This window comes from Sminthopsis crassicaudata, chromosome 5 (genome assembly GCF_048593235.1).
Source record: "Sminthopsis crassicaudata isolate SCR6 chromosome 5, ASM4859323v1, whole genome shotgun sequence".
Lineage (NCBI taxonomy): Eukaryota > Metazoa > Chordata > Mammalia > Dasyuromorphia > Dasyuridae > Sminthopsis > Sminthopsis crassicaudata.
Genome location: NC_133621.1, coordinates 56,507,766 through 56,525,986, shown reverse-complemented (window position 1 = coordinate 56,525,986; position 18,221 = coordinate 56,507,766). Strand labels below are relative to the sequence as shown.

The window sequence follows — 18,221 nt, the reverse complement described above, 5'->3', positions numbered from 1 at the left end:
GCTTTTTTTTTTTTTTTTTAACAGCTTTTTGGCTTATGTGTGAAGGACCACCCTGTGCTACTCCCAAGGCTGATATTAATGTCTTTATGTCTTTATTCCCTCTCTCAGTTGCAAATATGTTCCTTTTTCTGGGAGAAATCAGGAGAGCTCCATAAGCTTCCTTCAATCCACTAATGTCTAAATCTTCTCAAAAGGCCCAAAACACACTTTGTGGTCCACTGCCTATTTCCTGGGGCCTTTGGTCAGTGTTCTTGGTGACTATCCTCGCTGAAGATTCAGACTGGGGAGACGAGGCTGCCTGGAATTTGACAGTCCTCTTCCAGGGCCCACTGGATTGGATAGGACATGCTGGGGGAGCTTGTTGAGTTCCAGCACTTTCTTCCTGGGGACAGTTACAGGAAGATTCTAACAGAATTTCACAGAATGTCTTAGATTCAGTTGGCGGGCCTGGAGATACTTCTGTGCTCCTCTTTATATGGGTAATGACTACTTTAATGCTACAGACCGGGGTGGCTTCTTGGCCTACAGAAGCTTTCCCGCTGGGGCCAATTAGAGGAGCTGTCAGAGACAACTTTGGGGAATGAATTGGATCCAGTGGATGGGACTCGGTATACATTGGTGTTCTTCTTCTGAGGAACACTGACTCCTTTAAAGGCACGGACTTGGAGAGCTTCTTGGAGTGGAGGACCTTCATCCTGAGGCCAATTGTCAGATGGTTTGGAGACAACAGTGTGGGGTGTCTTGGACACATTGGGCAGTGCTGGGGAAACCTTGGCCATCCTCTTCTGAAGTGTACTCACTCCTTTGATGGCAGAGCCTCGGATGGCATCTTTGAGTCAAGGACTTTCTCCCGGGGGCCAAGGAAGAGGTTTGTGGAATGTATTTGGCCCACTCAGTAGGCCAGTAGCACCTGGCATATTTTGCTGGTCCTCTTCCATAAAGCACTGACTCCTTTGGTGGCACTAACAAGACTGGCTTCTTGGGCTGCAAAAGCGCCTCCCTGGGCCCAATTGAAGGAAGGTTCTCTTGGACTCAGTGGGCAGTGCTGGGGATACTTAGGTTCTCCTCTTCCATGGAGTCCTCAATGGTTTGATGGCACTAACTGGGCTGGCTGCTTAGTTTGATGGACCACCTCCCTGCACCCAATTAAAGGAGGGTTCAGAGAGATCTCTGGGAGATGGCTTGGATTCATTGAGCACTGTATGAGATATTTTGGCGGTCTTCTTCCAAAGAGCACTGAACCTTTTAATGGCACATTTTGTGGTGGCTTCTTTGGCTGCAGAAGCTTCTCCCTGGGGCCACACATAGAGGAGGGTTCAAGCCTAGTCTCAGAGGAAGTCTTGTACTCTATGCCCAGCTTGGAATGGACTTTTGATGTCGTCTTCACAGCAGCATTGACTGCTTGGCCAGGAGAGGCCAGTGTGGCTTTTGGGTGACTTTCAGGGGAAACAGTGGGTAATGGTTGCATCACGATTGAAGGAAATGCCAGGATATTGTTGGAATGGTGCAAGATGGCTCCTCGCCAAGGATGGGCCCCCAATGTCCTTTGCCTCCATTTTTGGTCTGCCAAGAATGCCATCATCCTGGCCCTAAAGGTCCACCCCTTGAGCATTGCTTATCTTTAAAGAGGTTGCAATTTGTTGAGGAGGACTTCGGAAAATCATCGGCTTTGCCTTCTCGAATGGGCTCTTGTGCTGCTCCTGGACCAAGTCTGTGAAAGAAGAAAGCACCATATGAGCAAATGGGAAGGAATCAGGCAAGAGACTGTGGGAGGGAAAGAGAGCAATGGTACAGGGATAATGACCTACCAATATTGATAACTAGCCTTTGGAGGACAACTGTTCCCTAGTCAACATGTCCTCCTTCATTTTATACTTGGAGGAAGCCCAAGAGACACTTTCCTGCCTTCCAATTTTTGTGGTAACCCCATTATTTGAACAGAGTTGTTTGTATGGAGCCACCTCCTTAGACTGGAATCTCTCTTAGGCCAGAACCCACCTTGAGCTTTTATATACACCCAGTGCTTACTATGAAGCTTGGTGCACAGTAGATAATCAATGTTTATTGACTGTAGCCACCACTTATTCTTCCCTCTTTCTTTGGCTTTTAAACTCTCTGCATTCTGGTTTCTCACATAGTCAAGTTTTACTAACTAAAAAGTAAAATTATTCTCATGATCTCCAAAGGTAAAAAGAGAATGCATTCTTTTCTTTTTATAGATACATTTGATGCTTTACCCAATTTAAATTCAAGAAATATCCTTTTTCAGATGTTTTTTTTTTTAATTTGTTGCTTCCTAGATTCTTTCCTTTATTCCCCAGCACTATTAAGAAAGTATATTTACATTTTTTCAAAACATTTCCATAAAATTTGACAAAAAAATTAGTTCTTGGGGGGCGGAGCCAAGATGGTGGAGAAGACACATGCAACATTCTAAACTCCTCCCATACCATCATTACTACTTACCAAATTCAGCAGCAAAAATAATGCTTGACTGATAAAATTCACAAAGATTAGAAGTACAATAATTTACCAGCCAAAGATTATCTGTAAGATTGCCAGAAAAGGTTTATCCTGAGTGGAGGAGCAGGCCAGCTTAAACAGGGAGATAGAAGGTGATGCTAGTCTACTGAGTTTACCAGGGTAGGTTGGTCTTTATCACTGGAAAATTTACAAGAAGGACTCTACCACAGGCTGGCTGCTCTGCTTTGGTAGCAAAGCATTAGAGCAGCAGAGAAAAAGGCAGTTTGTACTATAAAAAAACACCAGAATCTAACAAGATCTGGCTACACACACCCCAAACTAGATATGACTCACCACAGACCACAGCACAGCTGTGTAGCTGCATTCTGTAGAATAGGAATTTTCCTAAAGCAGTCACAAATCTGCCAGGAAGGGGGTCTCAGCCCAGGGTACTATCTAACCTGAACAAGGAAGGGTTGGGCCTGGGGTACCAGAACTTCCCCAGTGCAATTGCCCTCCCCAGGGCTTAGAAACTTCCAGCCTGGTGCATGGATCTTCCCGAGGTTGTTGCTAATCCCAACTACAGGATCCTGCCTAGGGCAATGACTTTTGCTGCTCTGCCTCTAGCCTCAGGGTAGTCCTTAATCCTCCCTGCAAGGCCCTTCCTTCACTAGGCAGCTCCATAGCTCGGCCTCTGTTACCCATGGCAGAGACAATTCAAGTGGGGAACTTCTTCCATAGTCTTTCTGCAGCTTGATACTCTTTGTAGCCCATTTGCAGGATAGGTACTGTCAATATATCTCTCCCTGCTCTGCAGAGAAAGCTGGGAAGCTCTTTGCCCTGAAGGAAGACCATAAGGGCTTTAAAAATGAATGAACAAATATATAAATAAAGGGACCATTATTGGCTTCTATACAAAAAGAAAATGGGTTTTCAACCCAAAGGAGATAAATAGCAGACAATCTTCAGACAAAACCCTAAAGAAGAATGTAACCTGCTATCCATAATACAAGGCTGTCCTAGAAGGAATTATAAAAAATATTAAAAAGAGAGCTGAAAGAAAAATGGGGAAAGCTATGCAAGATAGAACAGAAAAGGCATATAAGTAACTTAAGGAAAAATTGATAATTTGGGGATAAAAGCAACTTACTTAAATGTGAATAGGAAAAGGAAAAGCACTGCCAGGAAAGTAGGATTTGTGAATTCAAAAAAAAAAAAAAAAGGACTCCTAAGAAAGTAGGATTTGTGAATTGGAAATACAAAATAACTGGGTAAAAAAACAAACAAAAAAAAAAAACCAATGAAATTGAAAATAATTCCATTGATCAAATCAATTCATTTAAATACTCAATTGAACATTTAAAAAAGTGAAAAAAAAAGCTAATGACAAACATAACTCATTAAAAATCAGAACTGAACAAAAAGAAATCTATGATTCAGACATCAAGAATCAGTCAAGTAAAACCAAAAAAATAAAAAATAAAATAAATGCAAATTTCTAGTTGGTAAAACAAAAGACTGGGAAAATAGGTCTAGGAGAGGTAATCTGAGGATTATTGGACTTCCTGAAAATTATGGTGAAATAAAAAGCCTAGATAGACATTTACAGTAAATTACTTACATTACATTACATTACAGTAAATTACATTACATTACATTTACAGTAAATTACATTACATTACATTTACAGTAAATTACATTACATTACAGTAAAGAACTTCCCATATGTAATAGAAGGTAAAATGAGCATTGAAAGAATCCTTCAAACACCCTCTGCAACCGACCCTGCAATAAAAACTCCAAGGAATTTAAATTTCAGAACTATCAGACTAAGGAAAATATTCCAAGCAACCAGAAAAAAAAAATCTGATAGTTTGGGGGCACAATAAGGACCTTTGGAGTAAACTGAATGGAGACCGACTACTTCTCAGCAGTTCATGGAACCTATATAAAAATTGCTGCTTTATTAGGACATAAAGACCTCAAAATTAAAGGCAGGAAGGCAGAAATAGTAAATGAATTCTGTTCAGTAATGATGCAATAAAATCTACATTCTACAAAAAGCTAGGGATAAATAGATCAAAAAGTAATTAGAAACAAAATAGCCTCATCTTAAAGAATGACTGGGTGAAAAAGCAAATTATTAACACAATTTCATCCAAGAAATTGACAACAATGAGAAATCATAACCAAAATTTGTGGGATGTAGCCAAAGCAGAAATGAGGGAAAATGTTACATGTTTATAAGCTTACTTGAAATAACATAGGTAAAGAGAAGATCAATGTATTGGGCTAGCAACTTAAAACACTCAAAAAAAGCCCAAATTAAAAACCCTCAATCAAATACTATATTTCAAATTCTAAAAAAAAGAAAAATTAATATGGAAAGTTTAAAAAATATTTTATTAATAAGTAAAACTAAGTCGGTTTTATGAAAAAATAGACAAATCTTTGGTAAATATGATTAGAGAAAGGAAAGCAGAAAATCAAAGTATTAGTCTCAAAAATCAAAAGTGAGAACTTTCTGCCAAAAGGGAGGAAATTAAAGCAATAATAGTTACTTTGCCCAAATTTATGCCAATAAATTTGATAACCTAAGTGAAATGGATGACTACCTCCAAAAATATAGGCTTCCCAAATTAACAAAGGAGGAAGTACATTGCTTAAATAGTCCCATTTTAGAAAAAGAAATTGAACAAGCTATTCATCAACTACCTAAGAAATATTTCCCAGGACTAGATGGATTTATATTTGAATTCCACCAAACATTTAAAGAACAATTAGCTCCAATGCTATATAAAGTATTTGAAAAAATAGGGAATGAAGGAGTCCTAACAAATTCTTTTTATGACTCAGATACAGTACTGATTTCTAAACTAAGTAGGTTAAAAACACATCTCCCTAATGAAATTTGTTGCTAACATCTTAAATATTAGCAAAAAGGCTACAGAAAATCATCCCCAGGATCTTTGTTACAATGGCCTTTTGTTGACTTCCTTATATTGTTAGGGAATTTTTGACCCAAGAGGGTTTTTTTTTTTGTTTGTTTGTTTGTTTGTTTTTATTTTTTTTTTTAATTACATAAGTTTTCTTTATTTTCTTTATTTATTTATTTTTTTTTTTTGTTGTTATTTACCAGATATATGCATGGGTAATTTTACAACATTGAAAATTGCCAAAACTTTTGTTCTAATTTTTCCCCTTCTCTACCCCCCTTCCAGATGGCAGGTTAACCAATATATGTAAAATATTTTAAAGTATAAAGTAAATACAATATATGTGTACATGTCCAAACAGTTGTTTTGCTGAACAAAAACAATCGCACTTTGAAATAGTGTCAATTTAGCTTGTGAAGGAAATCCAAAATGCAGGCAGACAAAATTAGAGGGATTGGAAATGATATGTAGTGGTTCATAATCATTTCCCAGAGTTCTTTCACTGAATGTAGCTGGTTCAGATCATTACTGCTCTATTGGAACTGATTTGGTTCATCTCCTTCTTGGAGAGGGCCACGTCCATCAGAATGGATTATCATACAGTATTGTTATTAAAGTATATAATAATCTCCTGGTCCTGCTCCTTTCACTCATTTTCAGTTCATGTAAGTCTCTCCAGGCCTTTGTGAAATCATCCTGTTGGTCATTTCTTACAGAACAATAACATTCCATAATATTCATATACCACAATTTATTCAGCCAATCTCCAATTGATGGGCATCCACGTCATTTCCAGTTTCTGGCCACCACAAAGGGGGCTGCCACAAACATTTGTGCACATACAGGTCTCTTTCCATTCTTTAAGATCTCTTTGGGGAACAAAGCCAGTAGCAATGCTGCTGGGTCAAAGGGTATGCACAGTTTGATAACTTTTTGAGCATAGTTCCAAATACCTCTCCAGAATGGCTGGATGTATTCACTGTTCCACCAACAATGTGTCAGTGTCCCCGTTTTTCCACATCCCCTCCAACATTCTGCATTAGCTTTCCCTATCATTCTAGCCAATCTGACAGGTACACAGTGGTATCTCAGAGTTGTCTCTATTTGCATTTCTCTGATTATTAATGATTTTGAGCATCTTTTCATATGACTAGAAATAGTTTCAATTTATTTAACCAAGAATTGTCTGTTCATATCAATTGACCATTTATCAATTGGAGATTGGCTTGATTTCTTATATATTAGAGTCAATTGTCTATAAATTTTGGAAATGAGGCCTTTATCTGAACCTTTGAATGTAAAAATGTTTTCCCAGTTTATTGTTTCCCTTCTAATCTTATCTGCACTGATTTTGTTTTTACAAAACCTTTTTAATTTGATATAATCCAATTGACTTTGTGATTAATTTTGGCATCAATAATGATCTCTAGTTCTTCTTTGGTCATGAATTCATTCTTCTTTCACAGGTCTGAGAGGAAACTATCCTATGTTCCTCTCATTTATTTATAATCTCCTTTTTTATTCCTAGGTCATAAACCCATTTTGACCTGACCTTGATGTATGATGGTAAGTGTGGATCAATGCCTAGTTTCTGCCATAATAATTTCCAATTTTCCCAGCAATTTTTGTCAAACATTGAGTTCTTATCCCAAAGGCTGGGGTCCTTGGTTTGTCAAACATTAGGTTGTTAGAGTTATTAATTATTTTGTCCTTTGGAGCTAACCTATTCCACTGATCAACTAGTCTATTTCTTAGCCAATACCAAATGGTTTTGGAAACCACTGCTTTATTATATAATTTTAGATCTGGTACAGCTAGGCCACCTTCATTTGATTTTGTTTTCATTAATTCATTTTCATTAATTCCCTTGAAATTCATGACCTTTTGTTTTTCCATATAAACTTTGTTGTTATTCCTCTCTTCCTTCCTCCCTCCCTCCCTGCATCCCTTTCTCCCTCCCATCCTTCCTTCCTTCCTCCCATCCTTCCTTCCTTCCTTCCTTCCTTCCTTCCTTCCTTCCTTCCTTCCTTGCTTCCTTCCTTCCTTCCTTCCATCTGAATGAGCTCAGATGCATATTTCTCAATGGCTGTAATATGGGAGGACCAAGCTTCAGGAAATTATTTCACTGAAAGGATGTAGACAGCATAATTGATCATTGGTGAGCTATTGCTTCCTTTTCAGTTCATGCAATGAACCCAAGGCTTTTGAATTTTAATCCATTCCTTTTTTTTTTTTTTTTTTTGCCTCAGGGCCCCACACCATGCTGGGCTGTTCAATTGAATTGCTTAGACCTGTCTTGACAAGGATAGAATAAAAGCTTTCTCATTGTATCTGGAGATACCCTGGAGAAGTCAAGTTGGAAAAGTTCTTAAGTTACCTGTCCTACACAGTTGAAGGGGGCTTCTCTAGGATCCCTGCCTTCCTTCTCTTTTCAACAATGAGATGATTTGAGTCCTATTGTGATGATCTAGTGATGAGGAGAGCCAACCCACACCCAGAGAGAAGACTGGGAACTAAGTCTGACTCACTATATAACACTTTCACTTTTTCTGATATTCCCTTGTATTCTTTTGTAATTTTTGTTTGTTTCTGCCTTGGTTTTTGTGCAGAAATATAATTTAATATTTACATATTTTAGATTTAAATTTATTTTAATATGTATAATGTTATGGGACAAGACTCTCAACTTGAAACCAAGGATTCTTACAAGGTAATAAGACAGTGCAATTGATAGAGATAATAGTCATCTAATTTAGCATGGTTCAGTATGATTGATTTAATCCTACAGAGAGATGATTTGGGCCAGAACTTAAAACAAGATATAAAGGAATTGAAGAGACAATGCTTAAATCAAATTTAGCATTGATTTTATCCTACAACAAATAATAGTTTCCTAGTGCTATAATGATTGGTTTGTACTCAGTGTGTAGCAAAGAAACAAGAAGTCTGAGCCAAGTTGATTCAGAGGTTCAGAGGCAAGTGGACAGAAGGCTGGAGGCTGAAGGCTGGAGCACAAACCCTTGGACTTAGATCCATCCCGTTTCAAACCACCTTGGTGGCAGGCTCTACTCCTTCCATTATCCATTGAGACCAAGACACTGGAAGGCCCCCAGAAAAGTAGCTGTAGCCCAAAGGAAGGAGATAAGGCTATGAAGGAGACAAAGGATTTGGCCTTAACACCTGGCTCCATTTTTGGTGATAATTGAACTGAAACAAAGGCTGCTCCCACAGTCCCCTGGAGAATTGAAACTGAGAACATTACAGTATAACATGTATTGGATAGCTTGCTGCCTAGACGAAGGTGTACTATATGTGAATGCAATCCCTGGAATTCAGTCTGTTGTGTTTCATCACAAAGGCCTGTGCTGCTTTATATTTGCCCTTGACCAGGGCACCATTAATTCCCCAAGTCCTAACTCTTACATTGCCTCGTTTAGCTCCCTCCCAAGAAAATTGTGAAAGGTCTGTTAAATCCCCCAACTTTTAGCCAACCTGGAAGAGGAGCACCTTCTTAGGCAAGCATTGGCAGATGGATTCCACAATAGGCCCCCTGGCAGCACTTCAAATGGCTTCTCTTGTAAGTCTGAAAAGGCTTTAGAATATTTGCTAAGGGAGACAATAGTCCCCAGAAGACCACCCTGTTTTGCCTATTGCCCCTAAATGACTCTTTTGAGGAAACAAAAGCAGGAATTGGCAGAAAAGTGTTCTTTGGTACCTCTTCTAGGAAAAGCTTTTTGGAGGAGCCACATTTATAGCTTCATCTTTCCCTTCAGTCTGTCTCTCAGTAGGGTCTCTGTTCCTATTAACTGCTCCTAGTAACCCCCATACTAACTCTAATTTGTTTATTCTATTTTACTCAAATTTGACCTGGCATTTTTCATCTACTCATGAGAGTTGTTTCTTCAAGATTGCAAGTAATGAGATCCCACTGATTTGGCAAACCTGGAATCACCAGATCCCCGATTCTGCCACTCAGCCCTCCCATTTTGCTGGTGCGAACTACAAGTCACCCATCGCCCCTCCTCCGTCCGTACTACACTAGGCCAGGTCAGCTCCTCTCCCCTGTCAGGCTGAAACAGGACCAGAAGATGAGTACTTTTGTCCTAAATTCATCTGGGTCTGAACTACTTGAAGTGGGAAAAGTAGGATAATAGCCCTGTAGCCTTGGGCCTGGCCAGTGCTGCATTTCCATGGATAACACTGGCTGACACATGCCAGTTGTATCTCTATGAAGACAGGGCTTCCAAGACAGACAGTGGGACGCACTGGGAGCTGGTGGAAGTGGGGTCTCTGCTTTCTACTCATTGCTTCAAGCAGCATCATGCCATAGCCTCTTCCTTATGGACTTAAGCACTAGAATGGGCTAGGATTCCTTAGCTATATAGATTCTGGAAAACTGCCACTGATGTGAGGCTGTTGGTCCTTCATTAATGGTAGATTGGAAGTTACAATTAATACTGAGGAGAGGGACGGGCCTGAAGGCCTCATTAACCAGAATATCCTACTGGAAGAAATGCATCAGAATTGGTGGGAGAAGTTATGATCTAAAGAGAGGAGACTGAATGGGACCAGGGGAAGCTTTCTCAGAGGTCATAGGACTTTAAGCCAAAGTTTCAGGACATCACATGATTGCTAATTTTTTTTTTTATAATTTATTAATTTTATAATTTTTTGACAGTAAATATACATGGGTAATTTTTTTAACAAGTGTCCATTGTATTCACTTTTCAAATTATCCACTCCTTCCCTAGATGACAGGCAATCCCATATATATTAAATGTGTTACACTATAACCTAGATACCATATATGTGTGTAACGATCGCTATTCTAATAAGTTTGTAGGGCAGAAAAGGTCAGGCCCTAGGCCTCAGTTTCATGAGTGCCATGGCCTCTAGGAAGGAGACAGCATTGCTGGCCATTGGTCAATTATTACTTCCTTTTGAATCCATCCACTGAACCCATGTCTTTTCCTCTTTAATTCAACCCCTTTCTGGCCTGGGAACACACAAAATGATGGACTGTTCCCCTGGGGTGCTGGGACCTTTCCCTGAAAGCATAGAACCCATACTTTCTGATTGTATTAGGAAATGCCTCCGAGTAGCCCATCTGAGTCAGGAAGTGGCCTCATTACATTGGTCCATTCAGGCCAGTGCTGTCACCTTATGAGAAGCACTTCCATTGTACCTCAGTAAATTGGCTATGACCTTGACAAGCAAGTCAATTGCATTTAAGAGGACTGTCCAAGGACACCAGCCTCACTATGTCCTATGGATCCTTCTGGCCCATTGCCCAAATGTAGAGTAAGGAGATTGGAGATGGCGGTTTGCCTGAGGTAGTTTGACCTGTAGATGGGCAGTGACAGAATTATCTTGTCTTTCAGTAGGCCTTAGTTGCCATGGCCTCTTGCTGACTTCCTGTTAGAGCTATTTTGACCCCAAGGACACTTTTTATTCAGCATGCTAATTCCTTAGTTGATTTCTTTGGAATTGAACCCTAGTCTTCCCCAAGTTTGCCCACCTTATGACAACACAATCAAGTTTTTTGCCCCTTACCTTGGAAAGAGTGTCATTAAAGTTAGGTTAAAAAAAAGGCAAAGATGGCTTCTTTCACCTACTTAAAGTCACTTCCACAACAGCTATTTCTTTCCTTCCTCATTCCCACCATCCTTCTTCCTTCCTTCCTTCCTTCCTTCCCTTCCTTCCTTCCTTCCTTCCTTCCTTCCTTCCTTCCTTCCTTCCTTCCTATGTGAATGAGCCCAGGTGCATATGTCTAAGGGGCTACAACATGTGAGCAACAAGCTTCCGGAAATTACTTCATCCAAAGGGTGTAGGCAGCACTGCTGATCATTGGTTAGCTATTACTTCCTTCTCATTTCATGCAAGGAAGCCAAGACTGTTGCTATTTAATCCATTCCTTTTTTTCTGCCTCAGGGCCCCACAGCATGCTGGGCTGCTCAGTTGAAGTGCTTAGACCTGTCTTCACAAGGACAGAATAAAAGCTTCCTCTCTGTATCTGGAGATCCACCAGTGAAGTCAAGTTGGCTAAGTTCTCAAGTATCCTGTCCCACTCAATAGATAGGGGCTTCTCCCTGGTCTCTGACTTCCTGCTCTTTTCAACAATGAGATGATTTGAGTCCATTCTGATCTTGTGATGAGGAGAGCCAACTGATAGGCAGAGAGAAGACAGTGGAAAGTGATTCTGGCTCAATACATAGCATTGCCACTTTTTTTTTTGATGTTGAATTACACTTTGTTTTCTTACTAATTTTTTTTGTTTGTTCTGACTTGATTTTTTTACAGCAAGATAATTGTATATTTGCCTATATTACATTTAACATACATTTTAATATGGGTATGTAATATATGTTATGGGCCAGAACTCTGACCTTGAAACAAAAGATTCTTACAAGGTACTAAGTCCATGCAATTGATAGAGTTAATAGTTATTTAATTTAGCATGGTTCAGTATGATTGATTTAATCCTACAGGGAGTTGTTTTGGGCCAGAACTTGAAACAAGATACTAAGGGAATTGAGGAGACAATGCTTAAATCAAATTTTGCATTGATTTAATCCTACAACAAACAATGGTTTCCTAGTGCTGTAATGATTGGTATAGAAAATAAGCAAGAAATCTCAGCCAGGGAGATTCAGATGTTCCGAGACAAGGGGACAGAAGGCTGGAGGCTGAAGGCTGGAGCAGAAACCCTTGGACTCAGATCCATCCCATCTCAAACCACCTTGGTGGCAGGCTCTACTCCTTCCCTTCTCCATTGAGACCAAGACTCTGGAAGGCCCCCAGAAAACTAGCTGAATCCCAAGGGAACGTGTCAAAAAATGGATTTGGACTTAATACCTGGCTCCAATTTTGGTGATAATTGTACTGAAGCAAAGGCTGCTTCCACAGTTCTTAGGAGAACTGAAACTGAGAACATGACAGTGTAACATATATTGGATTTCCTGCTGTCTAGGGGAGGGTGTACTCTAAGTGTCAGAAGTTTCTCTTGTGGTTTATCATACAAGTCTGTGCTGCTTTGTATTTGCCCTTGACCAAGTCCCCTTTAATTCCCCAAGTCCTAACTCTTGGGTTACCTCTTTTAGTTTCCAGATGAAAGGTCTGTTAAATCCCCCAACATTAAGCCAACCTGGACGTGGAGCATCTTCTTAGGGAAGCATTGGGAATTGGATTCCATAAAACACCCCCTGGCAGGTCTTCAAAATATTTTTCATAAGCTTCCCTTGTAAGTCTGAAAAGGCTTTAGAATAATTGCTAAGGGAGATAATAGTGCCAGAAGACCACCCTGTTTTGCTTATTGCCTCTAAATTTGAGGAAACAAAAGCAGGAAGTGGCAGAAAAGTATTCTTTGCAACCTCTTCTAAGAAAAGCTGTCAGGAGGAGTCACATTTATGATAGGTTTGTCTTTCCCCTCAGTCTTCCTCTGAGTGTGGTTCTTAGCAAACCCCACAGTAACTCCAGTTTGTTGATTCTATTTTAGTCACATCTGATCCTTGCATTTTTCATCTAATCATCAGAGTTGTTTCCTTAAGACAACAAGTAATGAGATCCCACTGATTTGGCAAAGCTGGAATCACCGGATCCCTGATTCTGCCACTCAGCACACCCATCCTGCTAGTGCCGCTTATATGTCACCCATTGCCCCTCCTCAGTCCGCACCCCACTAACCCAGGTTGGTAACTTGCCCCTTTTAGGCTGAAGCACTTCCAGGAGATGAGATCTTTGTCCCTTTGTCGAAAATAAATCTGGATCAGGACTGCTCTTTTTTTGGTCAAAATGTCCAGGTATTTCATCTCTTCAATTGTCTTTTCTCATCTTTCCTGCAGATCTGTCTTTTAAGTTTTATTTCACTTTGTTCAATTTGTTTTCAATTTTTCCAATCTCTCTTGTAATTTCTTGGTTATACCACACTTCTATGGCTTCCCATTTCAAATATTCATTTATCAAAACCTTATTTTCATCTGGATACTCCATTCCTCCTTTACAGGTTTGTTTTCCTTGTTTCATAAGCTTATGGTTTTTCTTGGAACGATTTTTTTGAGAATATTTTTTCTCAATTTCTTTTGATTTTTACATTCTTTTTTCAGTACTCCATATTTTCTTTGCGTATGCAACCATTACACATTACTCTTTGGGGCAAAATATTTTTTTACTTATGCTGCATCCTCTAAAAATGAAATCTCTGATCTTCCCTGTTCCAATAGCATGTTTCAATGGTGGTGGGGGGGTTCTTTGCAGGTGCATTTTTAAAAATAGGAATGAGGGTGAAGCTGCTCTAATTGATGTGTGTGGGGAAAGTTCCTTAAGCTCCCCTTCAATGTCATTCTCTGAGCACGCACCCCAAAGACTCTGTCCAGGAAAGGCAAACGCTTTGAACAGGAAGCGCAGAGCAAAAGCTCCCTTCACATGCAAAGAGCAGCTGCCCACATCGTCCCAGGCCTCTGCATCTGCCCCCACGGGGGCCTGGTTGCTCCACTCCAGGACAATATCCTCAGGCTTACAGTGGCACAGCTGCCCCACCCCTGCCATCAAAGTCAGCCCAGCTTCACTCAGGCTTCCAGGACTCAGTCCTCAACTTGAAAAGAAAGTCTTAGAGATGAAAGTCTCTGTGCTTCCTGCTGAGGATACAACTACTTTTAGATTGGCCAGGAGTGCCCACTTGTTTCTGTGGATTTAGCCTGGAGGAGTTGCCACTTTAATGGGCTTCATCCCCAGAGCCATGGCTTTTTTTTTTTTTTTACACCTTTCAGACTTATGTGTGAAGGACCTATCTGTGCTATCCCAAGGCTTATATTAATGTCTTTATTTTCGCTCATTTGAAGATTTGTTCTTTTTTCGGGGAGAAATCAGGAGAGCTCCATGAGCTTCCGTTAATCCACCAATCTGTAAATTTTCTAAAAAGGCCCCAAACGCACTTTGTTTTTCACAGCCTATCTCCTGGGGCCTTTGGTCAGAGTTCTTGGTGACCAGGCTCAGTGAAGGTGGAGACCAGGGGGACGAGGTTGGCTGGAATTCGACCGACCCCTCCCAGGAGCCACTGGTTTGGGGAGGACATGCTGGAGTAGCAATTTGAGTCCCAGCATTTTCTTCCTGGGTCCAGTTACAGGAAGATTGGAAGATAATTTCACGCAATGCCTTGGACTCACTTGGCAGACCTGGGGATCCTTCTGTGCTATTTTTTATCCCAGTTATAACTACTTGGATGCCACACACCAGGGCGGCTTCTTGGCCTGAAGCAGCTTCCCCCTGGGGCCAATTAGAGGACCCCTCAGACACAACTGTGGGGAATGTCTTGGATCCAATGGGTGGGCGAGGGTTTACAGTGGTCGTCTTCCTGTTCCGAGGAGCACTGAAACCTTTCACTTGGAGGGCTTCTTGCAGTGGAAGATCTTCATCCTGGAGCCAAACATCACAGGGTTTAGACACAACTTTGCGTGGTGTCTTGGACACATTGGGCAGTGCTGGGGAAACCTTGGCCATCCTCTTCCGAAGTTCACTGACTCCTTTAATGGCACAAGCTCTTATGCCTTCTTCGGCTTGAGGAATTTCTCCCTGGGGCCCCTTGGAAGAGAGTATACTGGAGAATGTATTTGCTACAGTCGGCAGACCCGGGGATGATTTGGTGCTCCTGTTTCCTAGAATCCTGACTACTTTGATGGCCCTTACTGGGCTGGTGGACCTTCGCCCTGAGCCCAATTGAAGGAGGGATCATCGAGATCTCTGGAAGATGTCTCCAATTCACTCAGCAGTGCCGGGAAAACTTTGGCTGTTTTCCTCCAAAGAGAACTGAATTTCTGCATGCCACATTTTGGGGTGGCTGCATGGGTTGGTGGACCTTCTCCCTGGGCCAAATTCAAGGAAGGTCCAGATAGGTCTCTGGGATATAGCTTTGATTCACTCAGAAGTGTCGGGGATACTTTGGCGGTGGTCTTCCAAAAACGACTGAATTATTTGTTTTCACATTTAGTGGCCGCTTCTTTGGCTGCAGAAGATTCTCCCTGGGACCACACAGTGGAGCGTTCAAGCCCAGTCTCAGACAATGTTTGGCATTCTGTGGCCAAATGGATTTTGAATGTTCTCTTCAGAACTGCATTGACTGCTTGGCCAGGATAACCTGTGGTGGCTTTTGGGAGACATTCAGGGGTAACAGGAAGTAAGGGTTCCATAATGATTGAATGAAAAAGCAGAGTATTGTTAGGAGTGGTGTAAGAAGAACTCCTCACCCAGGATGGGCCCCCAATGTCCTTTGCCTCCATTTTTGGCCTTCCAGGAATGCCGTGCTTTTGGCCCTCAAAGTCCAGCCCTTGAGCAATGCTGCTCTTTAAAGAGGTTGCAATTTCGTGAGGGGGACCTCGGAAAATCAGCGATTTTGCCTTCCCCAATAGGCTCTTGTGTTGATCCTGGACAAAGTCTGTGAATGAAGAAGGCAGCATATGAGCAAACGGGAAGGAATCAAGAAAGAGACTGTGTGTGGGAAAGAGAGCAATAGCACAGGGTTTATGAAGTATCCATAGTGATAACTGGCCTTTGGAAGACAGCTTTTCCCTAGTAAACATGCCCTCCATCATTTCATACTTGGAGGAACCCCAAGAGACACTTTCTTGCCTTCCAATTTTTGTGGTAACCCCATTATTTGAACAGAGTTGTTTGTATGGAGTCACCTCCTTAGAATGGAAGCTCCTTCAGGCCAGAACCCACCTTGAGCCTTTTTATACACCCAGTGCTTGTTATGGAGCTTGGTGCAGAGTAGATAATCAATGTTTATTGACTGTAGCCACCACTTATTCTATCCTCTTTCTTTGGCTTTGAAACTCTGCATTCTGATTTCTCACACAGTCAAGTTTTACTAATTGAAAAGCAAAATGATTCTCATGATATCCAAAGTTAAAAAGTGATTGCATTTTTTCTTTTTATAAATATATTTGATATTTTACCGAATTTACATTCAAGAAATTCCTTTTTCATTTTTTTTCTACACTTTTTCCTTGATTCCCACTTATGATTAATAAACTGCATTTACAATTAATCAAAGCATAGAGAAAAAGCATACATCTTGAGGGGCAGAGCCAAGAGGGTGGGGAAGACACATGTGATATTCTAAACTCCTCCCATACCTCATTACTAATTACCAAATTCAGCTTCCAAAATAGTGCTTTACTGGTAAAATTCACAAAGATTGGAAGTACAACAACTAGCCATACAAAAAAATCTGTATGATCGCCAGAAAAGATTTATCCTGAGTGGAGGGAGCAGACCCCCTTAAGCAGGGAGATAGAAGGAGAGGCTAGTCTACTGAGTGCACCTGGGTGGGTTGGTCTGTATGGATGAAAAATTTACAAGGAGGACTCTACCACAGGCTGGCTGCTCTGCTTTGGTTGCAAAGCAGTAGAGCAACAGAGGAATTACAGCCAAAGGTTGATTGTACTCCAAAATAACACCAGAATCTAACTGGATCTGGCTATAAGCACCCAAAACTAGATGTGAGTGACTCAGCACAGATCACAGCACTCCTGTTCAGCTGCTTTCTGGAGAACAGGGATTTTGTCTGGGGCAGTCACAAATCTGACAGGCAGGGGGTCCCAGGCAGGGAAGCCTCTAACCTGCATGGGGAGGGGATGGGCCAGGGGCAGCAGAACTTTCACAGTGCAATTGCCCTCTCCAGGGCTGAGGCACTTCCAGTCTGGTACAGGGATCTTCCCAAGGCAACTGCTACTCCCAACTGCAAGGTCCTGCCTAGGGCAGTTACTTTTGCTGCTATGCTTCTAGCCCAGGGTAGTCTCTAATCCAAACTGCAGGGCTTCTAGCAGGGAAGCTCCACAGTTAGGCCTGTGCTACTCAGGGCAGAGACACTTTTAGTGGGGAGCTTTTCCCAGACCACTTCCACAGCTTTCTGCTCTTTGCAGCCTGTTTGAAGGATAGCTATTGTCAATATCTCTCTTCCTGCTCTACAGAGGAAACTGGAAAACCCTTGACCTGAAGGCACATCATAAGGGCTTTAGAACAATGAATCAAAATAGCAAATGGACCATGCATAGCTTCTATTCAGAAAGAGAGCAGGTTTTCACCTCCAAGGAGACAAATAGCTGACAGGTTTAAGACAAAACCCTAAAGGGGGATGTAACCTGGTCCCCATCATACAAGGCTCTGCTAGAAGAAATTATAAAAACCATATTTTAAAAGACACCTAGAAGAAAACTGGGGAAAGGAAAGAGAAGCTATGCAAGAGAGGAAAGAAAAGGCATATAACTCATTTAAAGAAAAATTTGATAAAGTGGAAAACAAAAGGAACTTCCTGAAATGTGAATTGGAAAAGGTAAAGAACTCCAAGGGAGTGCAAGGAAACAGAATTTATGAATTGGAAAAGGTAAAGGACTGCCAGGAAATAGGATTTGTGCATTCAAAAAAGATATAGGATTTGTGAATTAAAAAAACAAAAGAGCATTAATGCAGTAAAATAAATAATAAAGAACTTAATGAAATGGAAAATAATTCCATAGAGCAAAAATAGTCCTTTAAAAATTAATTAGAAATATACATAAAAGTAAAAAATAAAAAAAAACCTAATGAAAATAATGCATTAAAAATAAGAACTGAACAAATATAAATGAATGATTCCCTGAGACATCAAGAATCAGTTAAGAAACATACCTGTCAGTTTGCCTAGAATGACAGGGAAATTGACTACAGAATGTTGAAGTGGATGTGGAAAAATTGGGACACTGATATACTTTTGCTGGAATTGTGAATAAATCCAGCCATTCTGAAGAGCTATTTGGAACAATGTTCAAATCCAGTAGCATTACTACT

The 18,221-nt window shown here is 40.8% G+C and overlaps 1 long non-coding RNA gene across 1 annotated transcript; it reads left to right on the top strand.

The window, feature by feature from the left end:
- The first annotated feature begins 383 nt into the window (after positions 1 to 383).
- Positions 384 to 7,021, top strand: LOC141542453 (uncharacterized). The gene is made up of 2 exons (XR_012482161.1): positions 384 to 868; positions 6,928 to 7,021. It is a non-coding gene; the product is annotated as an uncharacterized LOC141542453 (long non-coding RNA).
- The last annotated feature ends 11,200 nt before the right edge of the window (positions 7,022 to 18,221 follow it).